Source organism: Chenopodium quinoa, unplaced genomic scaffold (assembly GCF_001683475.1).
Source record: "Chenopodium quinoa cultivar QQ74 unplaced genomic scaffold, ASM168347v1, whole genome shotgun sequence".
Lineage (NCBI taxonomy): Eukaryota > Viridiplantae > Streptophyta > Magnoliopsida > Caryophyllales > Amaranthaceae > Chenopodium > Chenopodium quinoa.
In genome coordinates this window covers 926,536-942,707 of record NW_018742418.1, presented here as the reverse complement: position 1 = coordinate 942,707, position 16,172 = coordinate 926,536, and positions in this window count along the sequence as shown.

Here is a 16,172-nt window from a genome sequence, read left to right as displayed (position 1 = left end):
ACCATACGCAACCAAATGCAAAGCTCCACTTTTTTATTCGCCCGGGTGAAGAAGTGCACAACGGGTCTCTTCCTACACCAATTTGAAAGATCACTTATTAGAACCAAACATATCATTAGGGATCGTTTCCTACACAATTGATAATGTACCCATATTCACTAAGCTAGAACTAAACAAAATCACCTGTAAATCTGGAAATTCATGAGGTGTTGGATTATCAAGCTCTCTCGAGTCCGCATGTGTAGGAGTACCACCCTGCAACAAGAAATTAATTAATGCCACCTTAGATCCCACGTAACTCAATGTGCCAAAACTAATAGATTTGAAAATACCTCATGTATTTCATCGTCTCCATGTATTTCATCTTCTCCCTGTCCATGTGGGTGACTACATGAGTCAGCTGGTTTAGTCGAGGGGAACGGCAAGCTCGGTAAGTTCATTTGCTTCGCCCAAGCATTGAATTCACCTACGATCTCGTTGCGCACTTGTTCCTTAATTGATGCCACTGTGGCAACCAAGTCATGTGGTGAGTTAACACTTGCTTGAGATCTTCCTGATTTGATATATTCTGGACCCATCACCTTTTCCCATCCTAGCAATGTCCCTCCCGCACCTAATACCTGTAATCCCCCATATTTTTTTTTATAATTGTATTTTTTTTTTTATACCAATATTTTGAAGTAATTTTATACTCGTATAAATATTTTCTTTTGGAAAGATTTGACAAAATAAAACCAAGAAAAAAAAAACTTTAAACCATATTTTTACTCCTAATTAAGTAAACTTACCTTATTTCTCCTTGTTTTTTTTTAAAGTAAACCCCTCCCAAAAACCCTCCTAAATAGCTTCCCCCTTATTACTCCCTCATTCACTATTTCCCCTCATTCACGAAACACACACACACAATAATAAAAAAAAAAATTCGCTGCTTCCTCCCCTTCGCTGCTGCCTCAACCGGAAACCATCATCGGCGACCTCGCTGCAGCCCCGTACCACCACAGCCGGTTCCTCTCATCTCCCTTCTCTTCTATCTTCCTCTCTTTTCTTGTTTAAATTCTTCAAAGCTTTAATCTTTACATGAATTTTTCGTTGATTAACAATTATTATAGTTTGATTATGTTTTTGAGTTGTGAAAGATTGCAAATTTATCGAGTTTATGATATGTTAAGCATATAATTAATTTTCAGATTTCATAATTTGTGAGATTAGGGTTTAAAACCTGATTTCATGGTTTTAGGGCTTAATAACGTGTTGCTAAAGTTATTTAATTTGAGCATGATTTTGTTGTGATTTTACTATGACTATGATAATGCTTAATTCAACAGCAAGTTCTTAATTTTTCGTAACTAATTTCTGAATTTCCGTTCGTAAAATTTCTTAATCACTTTTTAATCGCATTTTGACTGTAACTCGTCTGATTTTCGCAAAAAAATAGTGTTTTTCGTGTGTAAATGACGTTCTAATCATAACTCACTACCTTTGGTAGTGAGTACCACCCTCTCGTGGCCAAATTCAGCTTCTAAGTATGGTTTTTATGCAGTTTTTGATTTTAATCGAAGGTTTAATTGAGTTTTCATGAAACTAATTAAATTATAATTATATATTTCAAGTTTAGATTGTTGTAGTCCTATATTATACTATTAAACTAAAATTTTAGATTTTAATCTTAACTTTAAATAGCTTTAAGTCATGGTTTTATGATGGGTTTTCAAGTTCTCAACATACTAACGTACTATATAACGATTATTTCAAATAAAAACGTTTATGCGGTTGTTTTATAATTTTAAACTAAATTTTCAAATTTATAATGTTACTTTAAAATGCTGAAATCTTATGCTATAAGCTATACTTTTATGATTTTAGCATATAAACTCATGGTTCAAGTACTAAATATTAACTCTGGCTATTGGGAATAATTTAAGAGCATTATTTCAATGATTTAAAGGATTTTAAAGTAGTTTTATTGCTGTAAAATATATTGCTTGAGTGATTGATTGAATTACTATTGTTTGTTTAGGAGAGGACTTCGTAGAAGGTGACTTCTAGCTTTAAGGTGGCCAATCAATTTGTTTACTCAAGGTACGTACAAGAATACGAGGAACCTTGATTTTAGGAGCATGTTTAGGGACTTGGAAAAACCTAGAATCATGCTAGGGAACTTGTGGATTGGTTGGAATTGTTTGGTAATGAGTTGTTTGATGATGAATGTGATGGTTAGTTTAATTCATGCTTGAGAATGTGCATTGATTTTTCCTTATGAGCAGTATTTATGCAATAATGTTCAAAGTGAGCTTAGAAGCAAAGATATAATGAATTATTTTGATTACTTGTTCGTTTGTATTGAAATGGAATGAGTAAAGGGAGAATTAAAGTCTTATAAGACAAAGTTGAGAATTTGTGGTGCCTTATGCACTTAAGGTGTTTATACACCGAGGTAGTTAAAGGATGCAATAATAAATGCTGTTTGTCACTGATAAATTGAGAATTTAATTGGAAACTTGAATGATTGATGTATGATTGGTTGAGTTGTTTGCCTATGAGTTATCACCAAATTTTAAACTGGTAAATCACGTAAAGTGCAAGAAGGATGAGCAATAAAACTCTGGATTTGTGCACATCTAGAGTAATGACAAACATGGGTTGGGGTTCACGGGGTATTAGCCGTGCACTTTTTCAGAGGTCGTCTGATCTACGAGTCTCTTGTTTTAAATTCTTTTAAAGTATAATGAGTTAGATGAGATCTCATACTAGCTATGGCCACGGAGTCGCGCCCGTCTGCCGTTGGATGTTTATTAATGTCTTCCAAAAGGAGGCATAGGGTTTTCTTATTTATTGTTCCGGAACGGAGCACAGGGGGACAACCCGGTCTATTGCTTAATCCAATCAATTAATGAAGTGATCAATGCTATTTAAATAAAAACTTAATAATGAGTAACTATTGAGTCATGTGTTCGAGTCAATGACAATATTGTGAGTGTATGGAATGCTTGTTAGAATCATGCTAGGACTTTTTACTATATTTCGTAGCTTGTATGTACTCAGCGTTGCTGATTGCGTGCTTTTGTGTGTTTTCTTTGGTCATGGCCTTCGCCTTCAATGACCCTGTAATGATCCAATTATTACACTTGTAATATTGGGGAGCAGATTCATCACAGGTTTTTGCATAAACTGTCTTGCATCAGGGTGATGGGATTTGAGTGGAGAGTTGGTTAACCAGATAGCTAATTTCATAATACAGATTGAATTTTATTTTGGTGTTGGTTCCATTACTTCCTATTTTACTGGATTTGAATAAGGGCCGTTATGGTTCCAACTTGTAAGACTTTAAGTTTTGACTTCCAATTTTGAAGCTTATATTCTTTTTGAAACTAAGTTAGTTTTCCGCTGCTGATTTCTGATACTAGCCTTAAAGTTTGAACACGTGGCGGTAGCACTCCAATAATTCTCTTACAGGTCTTACAGGTTATACAGGTCTTACAGGTCTTACAGGTTTTACAGGTTATACAGGCTTTACAGGTTATACAAGCTTTACAGGTTATCACAGGTTTTTACAGATTTTCTTTTAAAGAGAATTATTGGGGTGTTACAATACCCGTCCTGGATGGTAGGGCTTTCCCAAAGCCAAGGTGAAAGGGTCTTTTTTACAGTTGGGACGAGCTTGCCTTTAACCAGTTCTTCAGTGTACTTAATCTGTAGCAAAAACAAAAAGGCAACATGTATATAGTTAATGTTTTTGTACTGTGATATTTATGCAAAAGCTTCATAAAGTTCATAGTTGCTTACGAGCTTATCTGCCATTTCTTTGGTTTCCGGAGTCTTGATGACCCATTTTCCGGTTTCCTTGTCACGCGCATGTAGAGAACAAAAGAAATCACCAGCACGACTCACCGTAGTGATCGTGGAATCGGAGGGTTCTTTGGAGGACCCTAGAAGCGAAGTGGGTTATACTCCATCCTTGACCCACGTTTCCCTCCATTCACCAAATGTCTTACACCCTATACGATGGGTGTATTGCCTCTGCAATGAATTTTTGGAATTTTGCTCCCTCAGTTCCTACATGAAATGTTAGTATCATTACTTCAAAAAGAGTTAATATATTATACAATTGTCATTAGATTTACTTAAACTTACAATTGCTTCCTTTTTACTTTTTTGAAGAACGAAAGCTTCCCAATCATCCTTCGATACGCTTCACCATTTTTGCCATGGGAGTTGCTCTTCCTCGATGACTTCATCATCATTGCCACCTCCTTTCTTCTTCTTTGGTTTTTTCACAACTGTCTTTGTGATCCAACCACGAACTAAGGTGGTCTTGAAGCCTCTGAATCTTTCCTCTAGTAAAGATTCAAACACCCTTCGCTTGGCGGCATCGTTAGGAATATTAAACAGACTCTGCAAACACAAATAAAAGCGATTATTAGTTTCCCCTTTGAAATAACAATAAAGTGAAGGTTTTTATAATTGTGTAAATGTGCAACAAAACACTTGCCCTTGTATCATTCCAAAATGTATCAATCAATCCTGGAGATACTTCCCGCCAACCAAGTGTAATCGGGAATTTGCGCGCACAAATGCCAACATAAACAGCATATTGACGACGCCATTTGCCTGTAGGTTGGCCCGCCTTGTCGTACTCCAGGACCATGGGGCTGACGGGTTTCTTGAAACTTGTCGTCGGACCCCTCACCTTTTTCTTAGCCAGTGCCTTCACCCCTCCTCCACTTTGTCCTTGGCTTTGAGTGTGGGAAGTAAGGTTCTCACCAATCGTCTCAGAGATTGCATTTTCAATAGGAGGCGCTTGTTCAGCTGAAATTTCAAATTCATCAAGCCTACGCTCCAACTCATCCTGAGCCTGATCTTCTGCCTCACCCAAATCAGGCTCCTTGTTCACATCATACAACTCGTCCTCATCCTCAGAGAAATCATCATCATCATCCTCTACATCCTCGACACAAATACGGTCCTAATCGTCCGCCATGAGATGTAAACACCTGCCATTACAAACATAACACGTTATTAGTTGTAAAATAAATAAATTTGTAAGGTAAAGTTATAGCAAAGACCCAGGGTACCCGGTACCGGACCCGGAACTGGTCTCATCAGTTTCGGAACCGGGTCCAAAATGTTGGACCCGGTTGTAACCGGTTCCGGGACCGGGTCCTGAAATTTCAGACCCGGTACCCACTGGGTACCCGGTTCAGTTATATATTTTAAGTTTTTTTAAGCCCATATATATAAACTAATACAACCCTAAAAAGCAAACCCTAACATAAAACCAGCTGCCTCCTTCTTCCTCTATCCTCTCTGCTTTCTCTCTCCTCTTTCCCTTCTCTTCATCTTCTTCTCTATTTCTCTTCGTCCTCGCATGACCTCCTGCATTCCATAAGAGATCTAAATAAAGTACACCCAAAATTAAGAGTGCAACAAATGAAAACATAAGGCGCATTATAGTTTTATCCAGTATCTTGCTATTGCTAACTATAACACAAGAATGACATAACTTGTTCATCTTCACGTCTTCGTCGCCGAACCAAGCATACTTAGAATCATCATTAGCAACACGAACCTCAACCATTTTTAATTTAATTTTACAGAATCAAATTAGTATTTTCTGAAATATTTTTCAATTTAGGTAAGGTTTAAGGCTGGTGGCTGGAATTTTTCTATGGTTTCAAGTTTTTTTTATTTATTTAATGGCTAGAAACGCAACATATCAAACCGGGTACACGGTTTTGGAACCGGTTCCCAGCGGTTCCGGTTCCTGATCTTAAATGTTGGGACCCGGTTGTTACCAGTTCCGAGTCTGGTTCCAAAATCTTAGACCCGGTACTAACCGGTTCCGGGATTGGGTCTTTAGTTTTACACCGGGTACCCAGTAGTGCTCACCCTTAGTTATAATCAAATATAAATTGCTGAATTATAATACAAATCAACATAGAAAATGGGCAAGTGTAGGTCGTTTTTATTCCATATTTCAAATGTTTTAAAAGTTACTTCATTCATTTAAAAGAAAATGTGAAAAATGGGCAAGTAAGTTAACACTTTCATTCATTTTCACCTAATCTGTGATTTAATAATACTTTCAACGCCTACAATTTTAAAATTGCTGACAAATAATACCTCAATCTAATATTCCTTCGTTGTGGTCTGATTGCATATAATTGGCTTGGTCGTCTATGTCATTTGGTGCAACAGGTCTAGGAACAGTGAAAGGTACCGAGTCATCAAACGCATCATATTCTTCCTCATCCTCGACATCTCCAATGCCTAGGATTCTTCTTTTGTCGGCTAGCACAATAGACCATTTTGAATCGGCTGGGTCAGTTACATAAAACACTTGCTTAGCTTGAGATGCAAGGATGAATGGTTCCGCACTATCATTCAGGTGGCCAAGATCTACAAGATTAAATTCATCACATTTGACGTTACGCCTGATATTATCAACCCACTTACACTGGAAAAGAGCAATCGTGAAGTTACAATAATCAAGCTCTCATATTTCTTGAATTCGACCATAGTATGACAACTCTGCATCAACGGGTGATTTATCCTTAGCACTTGTAAACTCCCTTGACGATGCCACAAGTGTTACACTGCTGTTTTGGGTCGAGGAAGATTTCAAATCTTGACTCTCAGTCCAAAAAGTGTACCCATTTATGTAATATCTCTCAAATGAGCGAACATCATCCCTAGGACCATAAGCAAGCCACCTTACTGTATCAGTGACACTCTCATCCATTCTACCCATCACTCGATCATGAAACCAACTCACAAACCTCTTATTATGAAACTACATCAATTCCCTTTCACCTTTCGATGGAAATTCATCATGCAAACTAGCCATGTGCTCATCTAAGTATGGGTGAACATCTGCAACATGGTGCAACACATATAGGTGTGCTTGTAAGAACTTATCTCGGTCAGGTGACATTTGTTTCGACCCGATTGTTCCCTGACCATCAAGTCTCCCTTCATGTCAAGAAGTAGGAAGACCAATAGGTTCAGCAACAGCTATATAGTCGGCCACAAAATTACCAATCTCCTCACCCACGATCCCTTGAATCATACTTCCTTCCGGGTGAGCCCGATTCCTTACCTTATTTTGCAATGTACCCATGTGTCTTTCAAAAGGATAGCACCACCTCATGAACACTAGACCGCACAACTTAATCTCACGCACCAAATGAAGAATAAGATGCACCATTATGTCAAAAAATGAGGGTGGGAAGTACATCTAAAATTTACACAAAGTCACAACCACATCCGCCTGCAAAGCATCAAGTGTACAAGTATCAAGCACTTTGCTGCATATTGTATTGAAAAATGTACAGAGGCTTCTAATAGCTTCCCCCACGTGCTTCGGTAAAATACCACGTATTGCAATTGGTAGGAATATTTGCATTAGAACATGACAATCATGGGATTTCATACTTGTCAGCTTCAATTCTCCATTTAAGGATACAAATCTTTTCATGTTAGATGTGTACCTTGATGGAACCTTAATGTCGTACAGACATGCACAAAACATCCGTTTTTCTACCCTTGACAATGTGTAGCAAGCCGGAGGTAAATAAGCCTTGTCATCCTTGGCTTTTCCTTCATATTTCTTCTTCGACGCATCCGTGGCCTTTCCCTTTCCATTGCTCTTCCCCTTTCCTTTTTTCAAACTCATTTCATTTTCCTTTTCCTGCTCATTTCCCTTTCTAACCTTTTTCTGAGCCCATAATTCTGGACGAACCCCCATCGTGCACCCTTTCCATCCTTTGTTTTGCCTTGAATATTCATCAGCGTTCCCACAAGAGCATCACACACATTCTTCTCTATATGCATTACATCAAGACAGTGCCTAACGTCATGTTCTTTCCAGTACGGAAGCTTCCAAAAGATTGATTCTTTTTTAAAGAGAGCACTTGAGTCCGCAATTTTTTCTGTTTTCCCAAATACTGTTCGTATACCCTTAACTCGAGCATTAACCTCCTCACCAGTTAGTGGCCTAGGCGCAGTCCCCTCTTCCGCTTTCCCATCGAAAGCCTTTTTTGCCTACGGTACGGGTGATCGCGCTTGAGCAACCTTTGAGTCCGCACGTACACCTCTTTGTGACAATTATCAAGGTGTATGCTTGGGGTGTCATCAATACAAATGGGGCATGCTTTTTTTCCTTTGTTCTTGTACCCAGACAAGTTGCCATATGCAGGAAAATCATTAACGATGCACATAAGAGCTACACGCAATGTGAACATCTCATTCTTATGAGCATCAAAAACGGAAACCCCTCTGTCCCACATCTTTCTCAAATCGTCAACAAGTGGCGCAAGATAAACATCTATGTCGTTTCCAGGTTGCCTTAGCCCCGTTATTAGTAGTGAAAACATTACATACTTACGTTTCATGCACAACCAAGGAGGCAAATTGTAGATCACTAAAAGTACCGGCCATGTGCTGTGTTGGGTACTAAGAGTGCCAAATGGATTCATCCCGTCCGTGCACAACCCTAGCCTTAAATTTCTGATTTCATCACCAAATTTCCCAAACTTCATATCAATGTTCTTCCATTGCGGGGAGTCGGCTGGATGCTTCAGCATTCTGTTTTTCTTTCTTCCTTCTGCATGCCACCTCAAGTTTTTAGCGTCTTTTGGTGTTGAGAAAAGACGCTTATACCTTGGAATGATGGGAAGATACCACAACACCTTAGGAGGAGGTCCCTTCGTACCAGCATTGCAACTCATGCGCTTGAAGCGCGACTTATTGCATCGTGGACACTCCTCCAATTGTTCATATTCATTTCGATAAAGAATACAATCATTAGGACATGCATGTATCTTCTTATACTCCAAACCAAATGGACACATGAGCTTCTTTGCATAATAGTAAGACTTAGGAATTACATTCCCGTCAGGCAACATCTCACTTAACACGGTCAACAAAGAAGTAAAACTATTGTCCGTCCATCCATGCTTCGACTTAATGTTAAACAGTGTTAGCACAGCTAATAGTTTGGAGTATTTTTTGCACCCAGGATACAAAGGCTTTTTAGAAGCCTCCGATAATGACTCAAACACGTCACCTTCAACACCACGCATCATCTCATCCACCCCTTCATCCTCCACCTTATCCACCTGATCATCCTCAAATCCATCCTCATCACCATTATCAATATTCATCATTCCTGTATTCCTCGTTCACACGAATATCATTGCTTCTATCATGCACATCATTCCCATCAACATCCCCACTGTACTCTCCTTCTTCACCGTGCCAAATCCGCACATGGTATTTAAGCCTAAACCCACGAAAAACTACATGATCTTTAATGATATCAACACTATTGACCACCTCCACATTATTACAATCAACACAAGGACAATAGAGGCAATCGACACCCATTCTGCGCTGATAAGATAAAGCCCTCTAGCAAAACTCTTGAACCCCTTCAAAGAATTCCAATGTATCACGTCTACCATACATCCAACCACGATCCTTCTCCATTGAGTAAATTGTCTCTAAACATAACAACATATTACGAATAATGTATAATTGCTACATATATTATATATGTAAATCAAATTCAAACACACACCATGCATATAACATTCTTATAGTAAAAAAATGCATATATGCTTCCAAAGGGTCCTTATCACTCCAACCTAACCCATCCTTGAACGTGTAATCTCACTAGTGAATGTATGTCGACTTTCCAATTTTAAGGAAAATCTAGCAGCATTACCCCCCAGTTCTCCAAGTACACGATGTAGATAATTACTTACCCACATATGTACCCAAAGAACAAGGTGAGGAAATGATAAGCCAAGATGTTCCTTAAAATTGAAAAAAGAAGACATACATTCACCACCTAAGTGAGAGTAAACGTTCCAGAACAGTCCCAACCGGGGACTATTCAAGACTTTCTCCTAATGAGAAAGCCTTGAACGGGTATCTAGGCATATGATGATGCAAACATTTATATATTGTTGTATTTATTTGTCATTAAACAATACACAAGTTGTATTAGCATGAAAAAACTTTCATTAAATGAATAAAGAAAAAGAAATATATATTAGAAAAGTTTATAATTCATACCACTATAGCAAGTACAATGGATGTATTCCTTCTAACTTCCCACTTGAGCTAAATATGTAGTCTTCAAGCTAAACTTGTGCTTCAATTCACATATGAATCTATAAAAAAAAATAAAAAGAAAAAACAAAAGTTAGTAAGTAATTAATACCTACATACATTGCTAAAGTATAACGCATCATTAATCAAACTAACAATTGCTAATCACTAATTTTTTTTAAATTTAGGGTAAATAATGTAATTCCACTAATATATTCACTAATTTATAACACAATTGCTAATCACTAATTCAACCACATTATATTTTACATACCAAAATTCAACCACATTATATTGTACAGTAATTAATTGATGGTACAAAAATCAAGATATGCTCAGTGTTTTTTTTTTTATTTTTTTATTTTTTTTATGAAGCAAGAGATGCTCAGTTAGAACTAGTATTATTATCCCTTGAATAAGAGATCGAAAATTGAATTCGTATGTCTTTAATGAACTGAAAATAGAACAAAATAAGACAAAATAGACAATACTTGTATTAATTTCATAGTAAACTGAAGCTGGATTATACAAAAGATCTCTGTGATAATTGTATTCTCTTAAGAGACATTGTAGTTCAAGCACATAGTATGTACTACGTAGCCCTGATCAAACCATAAAACTAAGGGTTGAAATTCTACCAAGACTCGAACTAAGCAAATGTGAAACTATTTACTGTGCTATGATGTTTGCTTTGCCACAGATTCAAGTGTTTGCAGAATGTTGTCTAAGGATTTGTCAATTGGAAACGCTCAATGTTACAGGCTTTGTCATAATTTTGAAATTTGAAAACAACTATGTCTAATCTCTTATTTATATTTTTAATGAATAAACTTCTCACTTCACTCATTTTCTTATTTATTTTAGTTTAGCACTTTTTTTACTTTGTTTTATTATTTTATTTTATTTCCCGGTAACCCCCTTGTGTTAACTTGGTTGTTTAGGTGGTCGTTCGAGGTTCGAGGCTCAAAATTGAGCACGAGCAACAAAGACTACTACCTATTCTGCTCCCTGCCTCCCCCTTGTTGGTATGTCACCTTCAAACCAACACAACTCCACCAATTCGCACAAACAACCACGCCTCACCTCACAAACCCCACTATCTCCTGTTCTGCCAACACACATCAACACCAAGCATCAACCACCACCGTCACCTCTCATCCCCGACCACCATCAACCTCAATTAATCATAACAGCGCCACCCCACAACCCACACACCCTCAACACCCTTGCTTCAATTCGATCCCTCCCACCACAACAGCCACCATCAGGGTTGGAATTCTGCATTAATGATTCTAGCACCACTCACCATATACATAGCATGTACAAGAAACAATCGCAATTACAATCTTTACAGCACCCTAGCATTTTACGGAACCAAGTCACCCTAGAATACTAGCATACTAGCATTTTACAGACAATGTGCATACTAGCATTTGCAGGACAAAACCAATTCACCCTAGAATACCAAACATGAAAAATGTCCACATAAATTACAACGCCAATACCACACAAAAATGAAGCACAACTTACCTTGGTAATTGCCTTAAGATCTGGTTGTTTATGAGGTACTCTTTTGTCCACAGCACCCTTCTGAGAACCCAAAAAACATTAAAATCAGAAATGTATATCACAGATAATAATAATAATAATAATAATAATAATAATAATAATAATAAAAACAAAAAAATGAAAATCAAACGTGAAGAAATAACAGCAGGTGAGCAGACAACCCCTAGAATTATGAAATTGAAAAGCAAATCAACGACAAACCCTAGATTGCGAAGGAATTCAATAGATTAAGAAGACCACAATATAAATCTTACCTCGAAGCTGCTTCAATGGAGGTGAGAAAGCTCAGAATCCGCTTCAATGGAGAATAAAGAACACGACTTCAATGGAGGAGAGATATGGAGAGAAAAGGAGCTGCGCGGCAATGGAGCGAGAAAGCTCATAACGGCTTTAATGGAGAAGGTGAAAATTCGGAGGTGGTGGAAGAGAAGGCGAGAACGAGAGAAGAACGGAGATGGAAAAGCAGGAGGGGAAAAAAATTAAAGGAAGAAGAAGATGGAAAAGCAGGGGGTAAACAACGAAATTTAGGCGGTTTTTTTTTTAAAAAAAATTTGCACTGGTTTGAACTGGTGCTAAATCACAATTTCGCACCGGTTTGGTCTGAACTGGTGCGAAATCCCTTTCTCCCCCCCCCCCTTTTTTCTTTTTTAATTCGCACCGGTTCAAACCGGTGCGAAAAAACTGATTTCGCACCAGTTTATTAGGAACCGGTGCAAAAAGTCTTCCTCCCAATCTTGCCCATTTCTTTTCCCACCGGTTTTCAAGAACCGGTGCGAAAAGTGCGGTGCCTATTTTATTTTTTCTACTAGTGCAAATACTCCATTCGTTTTTATTAAGTAACACACTAGCTTGCGCGTAGAGTTTTTGGAAAAATAAATAGTGAAAGACTTAAAAAAATAAAAAAATAATAAAAAATGTTTAAGAAATTGAAAGTGTGTCGCTTTTAAAAGACGGAGAGAATACTTATACTAACTACACTTCATATACTCCGTACTACATAAACCACCAACATTTGTCGATTTTTATTACTACCTTTGTTTAAGAATAATTGACACGGATTGATCGATCTTTTTCACTATTCATCTATGTAGTATTAACTTTAACCGTATATTTATATTATATAAAAATACTCAAATTTTATCAAATGAATAATTAAATTAATTTTAATTTATACGGAGTATTTCATAGTATGAATTTTTTTTACGTGTATTTTCATATATTGATGAATGATTAAATGTATACCTTAGCATGTGTAAATTATTTTAAAACAGAAGAAATAAAACTTTTCAAAGTATTTTAATAATCAAATATTGACTATACAAGTAGCGTAAAAATACAAGACCTGCCATCCACTCCAAATTTTCCTTTGGTAAATATTTCATAACAGTTTCGGTGTTCGAGACACTCTTCACAAAAGTAACATTATCTCATAATCTTGTTCAACATTTGCCTTTTATGCAATCAACAGAATGAAACAGTTGATCATCTTTTTCTCAACTACACTAGAACCAAAGAAGTATAAAGAAAGTGGCTAGATTGCTCAATCTCATTTCTAAAATTAACCGAAACATTAGTGTACTTAAGAAAACACCCAAACACTTTAAGGAAATTTATTTTCCTCATTTAGAGTATTTGAAAAGAATGGAATGGTATAATCTTCCATGATGAAACCTTTGACAAGTTTAGGATTTACCATCGAGCGCAATTAGTGTTCAGTGAGTGATATATACCAAAGAAGTCTCTTAGATACCTTTTCCTCTATGGGATCTCCCATTCTGAGATCCCATAATCATTCTTCTCATACTCAATATAATCCTCATCCATCCATTCTTATATCATGGAAGCCGCCTCCCAACAATGTTTTCAAACTCAACTTTGACGACTCGTTTCATAACAACTCAGCAACACCAGGAATCATCATTAGAGATAGTAGCGGAGCACTCTTCAAAGAGCTACTGCTCTTCACAAAGGAGTCAAACTAGCTCCTCATTGTGGCATTCTAAACATTAAATTAAAGGTGATAACCTATTAGTCATCAACTCATTAAAAGACATTTGCACAGTACCTTGGCAGATCGAGCATATTATTGAAGACACTTGTTCTCTCCTTTCTCAGTTTCGTAATTAGAGTATCTAGCACGTCTATCAAGAGGCAAATCGCGCAGCGGATTAGATAGCTAATGTGGGCCTTTTAGTATCTAATAGTATGAATATTGATGTTTGTAATTCCTCTAGTTTATTTTCTCTTTTATTTTGATACATTAGAAAATCCTTTCCTGAGAGAAAGGCTATTTTTCTTACATAAAAAAAAAGGTTTTTCTAAGTTATGCCCCCATGATTGTTGAGTTTCTAAGGTGTACCCCATGCTTTTTAAAAATTATAAGATGTGCCCTCCAACTTAAGTTGTTTATTCAATTGTACCCTCTGATGTTAATGCAACATTAGTAATTGTGTTAATTATTAATTACCCCACTTTGGAGAGAGATTTCATGTCCAAATTGGGTTAGAGATATATAAGGGGATTAACATTAAGCATTTTTTTCCACATTTTCTCATCCACTTTTTCTTTTTTCTTCTAAAAGCAACCATTGATATGTGAAATTTTGGTGTACTTTTTCTTCTTTTTTTCTCATTTGCTTCTCATTACTTCCTATTTTTATATAATTACTAACTGTAGACACCTAAAAATGTCTCCCAAAAACCAAACCTGATGATGAACAACCTTTCATCGCCATTATTGGCCGGGTTGAGTATTTAATCTTTGGAGTGCTTTAATTCATATTTAATCCAATACATTTCATAAACCAACCCAATTCTTAGCCCATTTCCCCAAACCATAACTTATTTTCCTCTTTTCATGTCCACATCACAAAACCGATCTAAACTAATTTAGTGGCCCTATAATTTTGAGCCAAATATTATTTGGTTGGATAGGCCTTGAAATAAGCTTTCCAATGGTATACCATAAGCCCAATTTCGATTTAAAACGAAGAAGATATGAACAAAACACTAAAACTCAGCCCAAAATTGACACCCTTGCACTAAAACGGCCATATCTTAAAATCTACAATGACCTGATTCTAATTGGGTTTGAAAGTAGACTTGAAGAACTTTCCAAAGATATATTATAAGCCTTATTCCAAGTTACGGATCAAAAGTTATCGAAGTTTTAAAAACTCGCAAAAACTGGAAAATACCGCGCCATGGTAAAATTACCGTGACACGGCCGACATTGACATGACATGCCGACCTTGCCATGCCTCAGCAAAAATTGTCGTGAAACGGCATTTCTAGGGCTTGTTTCTTCGCGGCACCTCATTTCTATGGTTCCGTACCTCACCCTTCACATTTTCTCTATAAATACAAGGTTGATTTCACAGTTTCGGGGCACCAACACACATTCTCATCTCTCTCTCTCTCACACATTCTAAGCCTTAAACCTATTCTCCTAATAACACCATTCCTTCCCTAAGCACTCCAAAGAGTCCATACAACACCCGAACTTCCATACTTAAACCTAGGCGTGAAAGGTAGAACCAATTGACAGTTTGGACCAAATCAACTCTATTTCCCTTTAATCTTATTTCAATTTTATTTATTATTCTTTGAAGTTACTAACGTTTTAATTCATGATGTAGCAATTTAAAGAAACGTGGAATGTGAGTACTTAATTCACTTAATTACTCCTATTATTATTCTTATTGTTAGTATCATGATTAGGTTTATTATTATGCTTTGATTTGACTAATGTATTTATGGTTAAATTGCTTCCAATATTATATTGTTTATTTTATTTATTGATCACCATATTGCATGTTTAATGGGATATGTAATTGAATATAACGCCTAATAAGATAATTTGGACGACCTGTTTAGGATCCTTTTTAATCTTATTGTTTAATCAAGTGATCATAATATTTTAGAATTATATGTTGCATTAATGTTCAACCAATGTAGCTTAATAATAGTTTGGAGCAAATTGAATCTTTGTTTGTATGCTTTTGAGATGACAGTAAATACTTTTCGCAATAAGAATCGAGGAGAGGCCAATACGGGCGAATATGACTCCACTTCGTACCATCATCCTCAATCCTTCTTTCGTGGTTCCGAACCATATGGAGTTAGTAATCTCATAGATTATGAATGGGGTGTAACCTTCACGGATCAATCGTTGTTACCTATCGTTGTCTCTTAATCGTGGTTGCCTTTAATGAATCGTGAACAATTTACAAGTTCCTTAAAAACTTGTTGGCGGCTCCCTACTTTGCTTTGTCTCTAATCACGTCCCTAATCGTATATGTCAAATCCCGCTTCCTAAGAGTGCCAAGCATATTTACACCATACTTAAGTAGGCGCGCTTTAAACGACGCCTACACTAACGTTGAGTTAATGTCAAAGACTACGGTTGATTAAATACCTTAAGTTGGAGGGCACAACTTGTAATTTTGAAAAAGCACGGACACACTTTAGAAACTCAAAGGACATAACTTA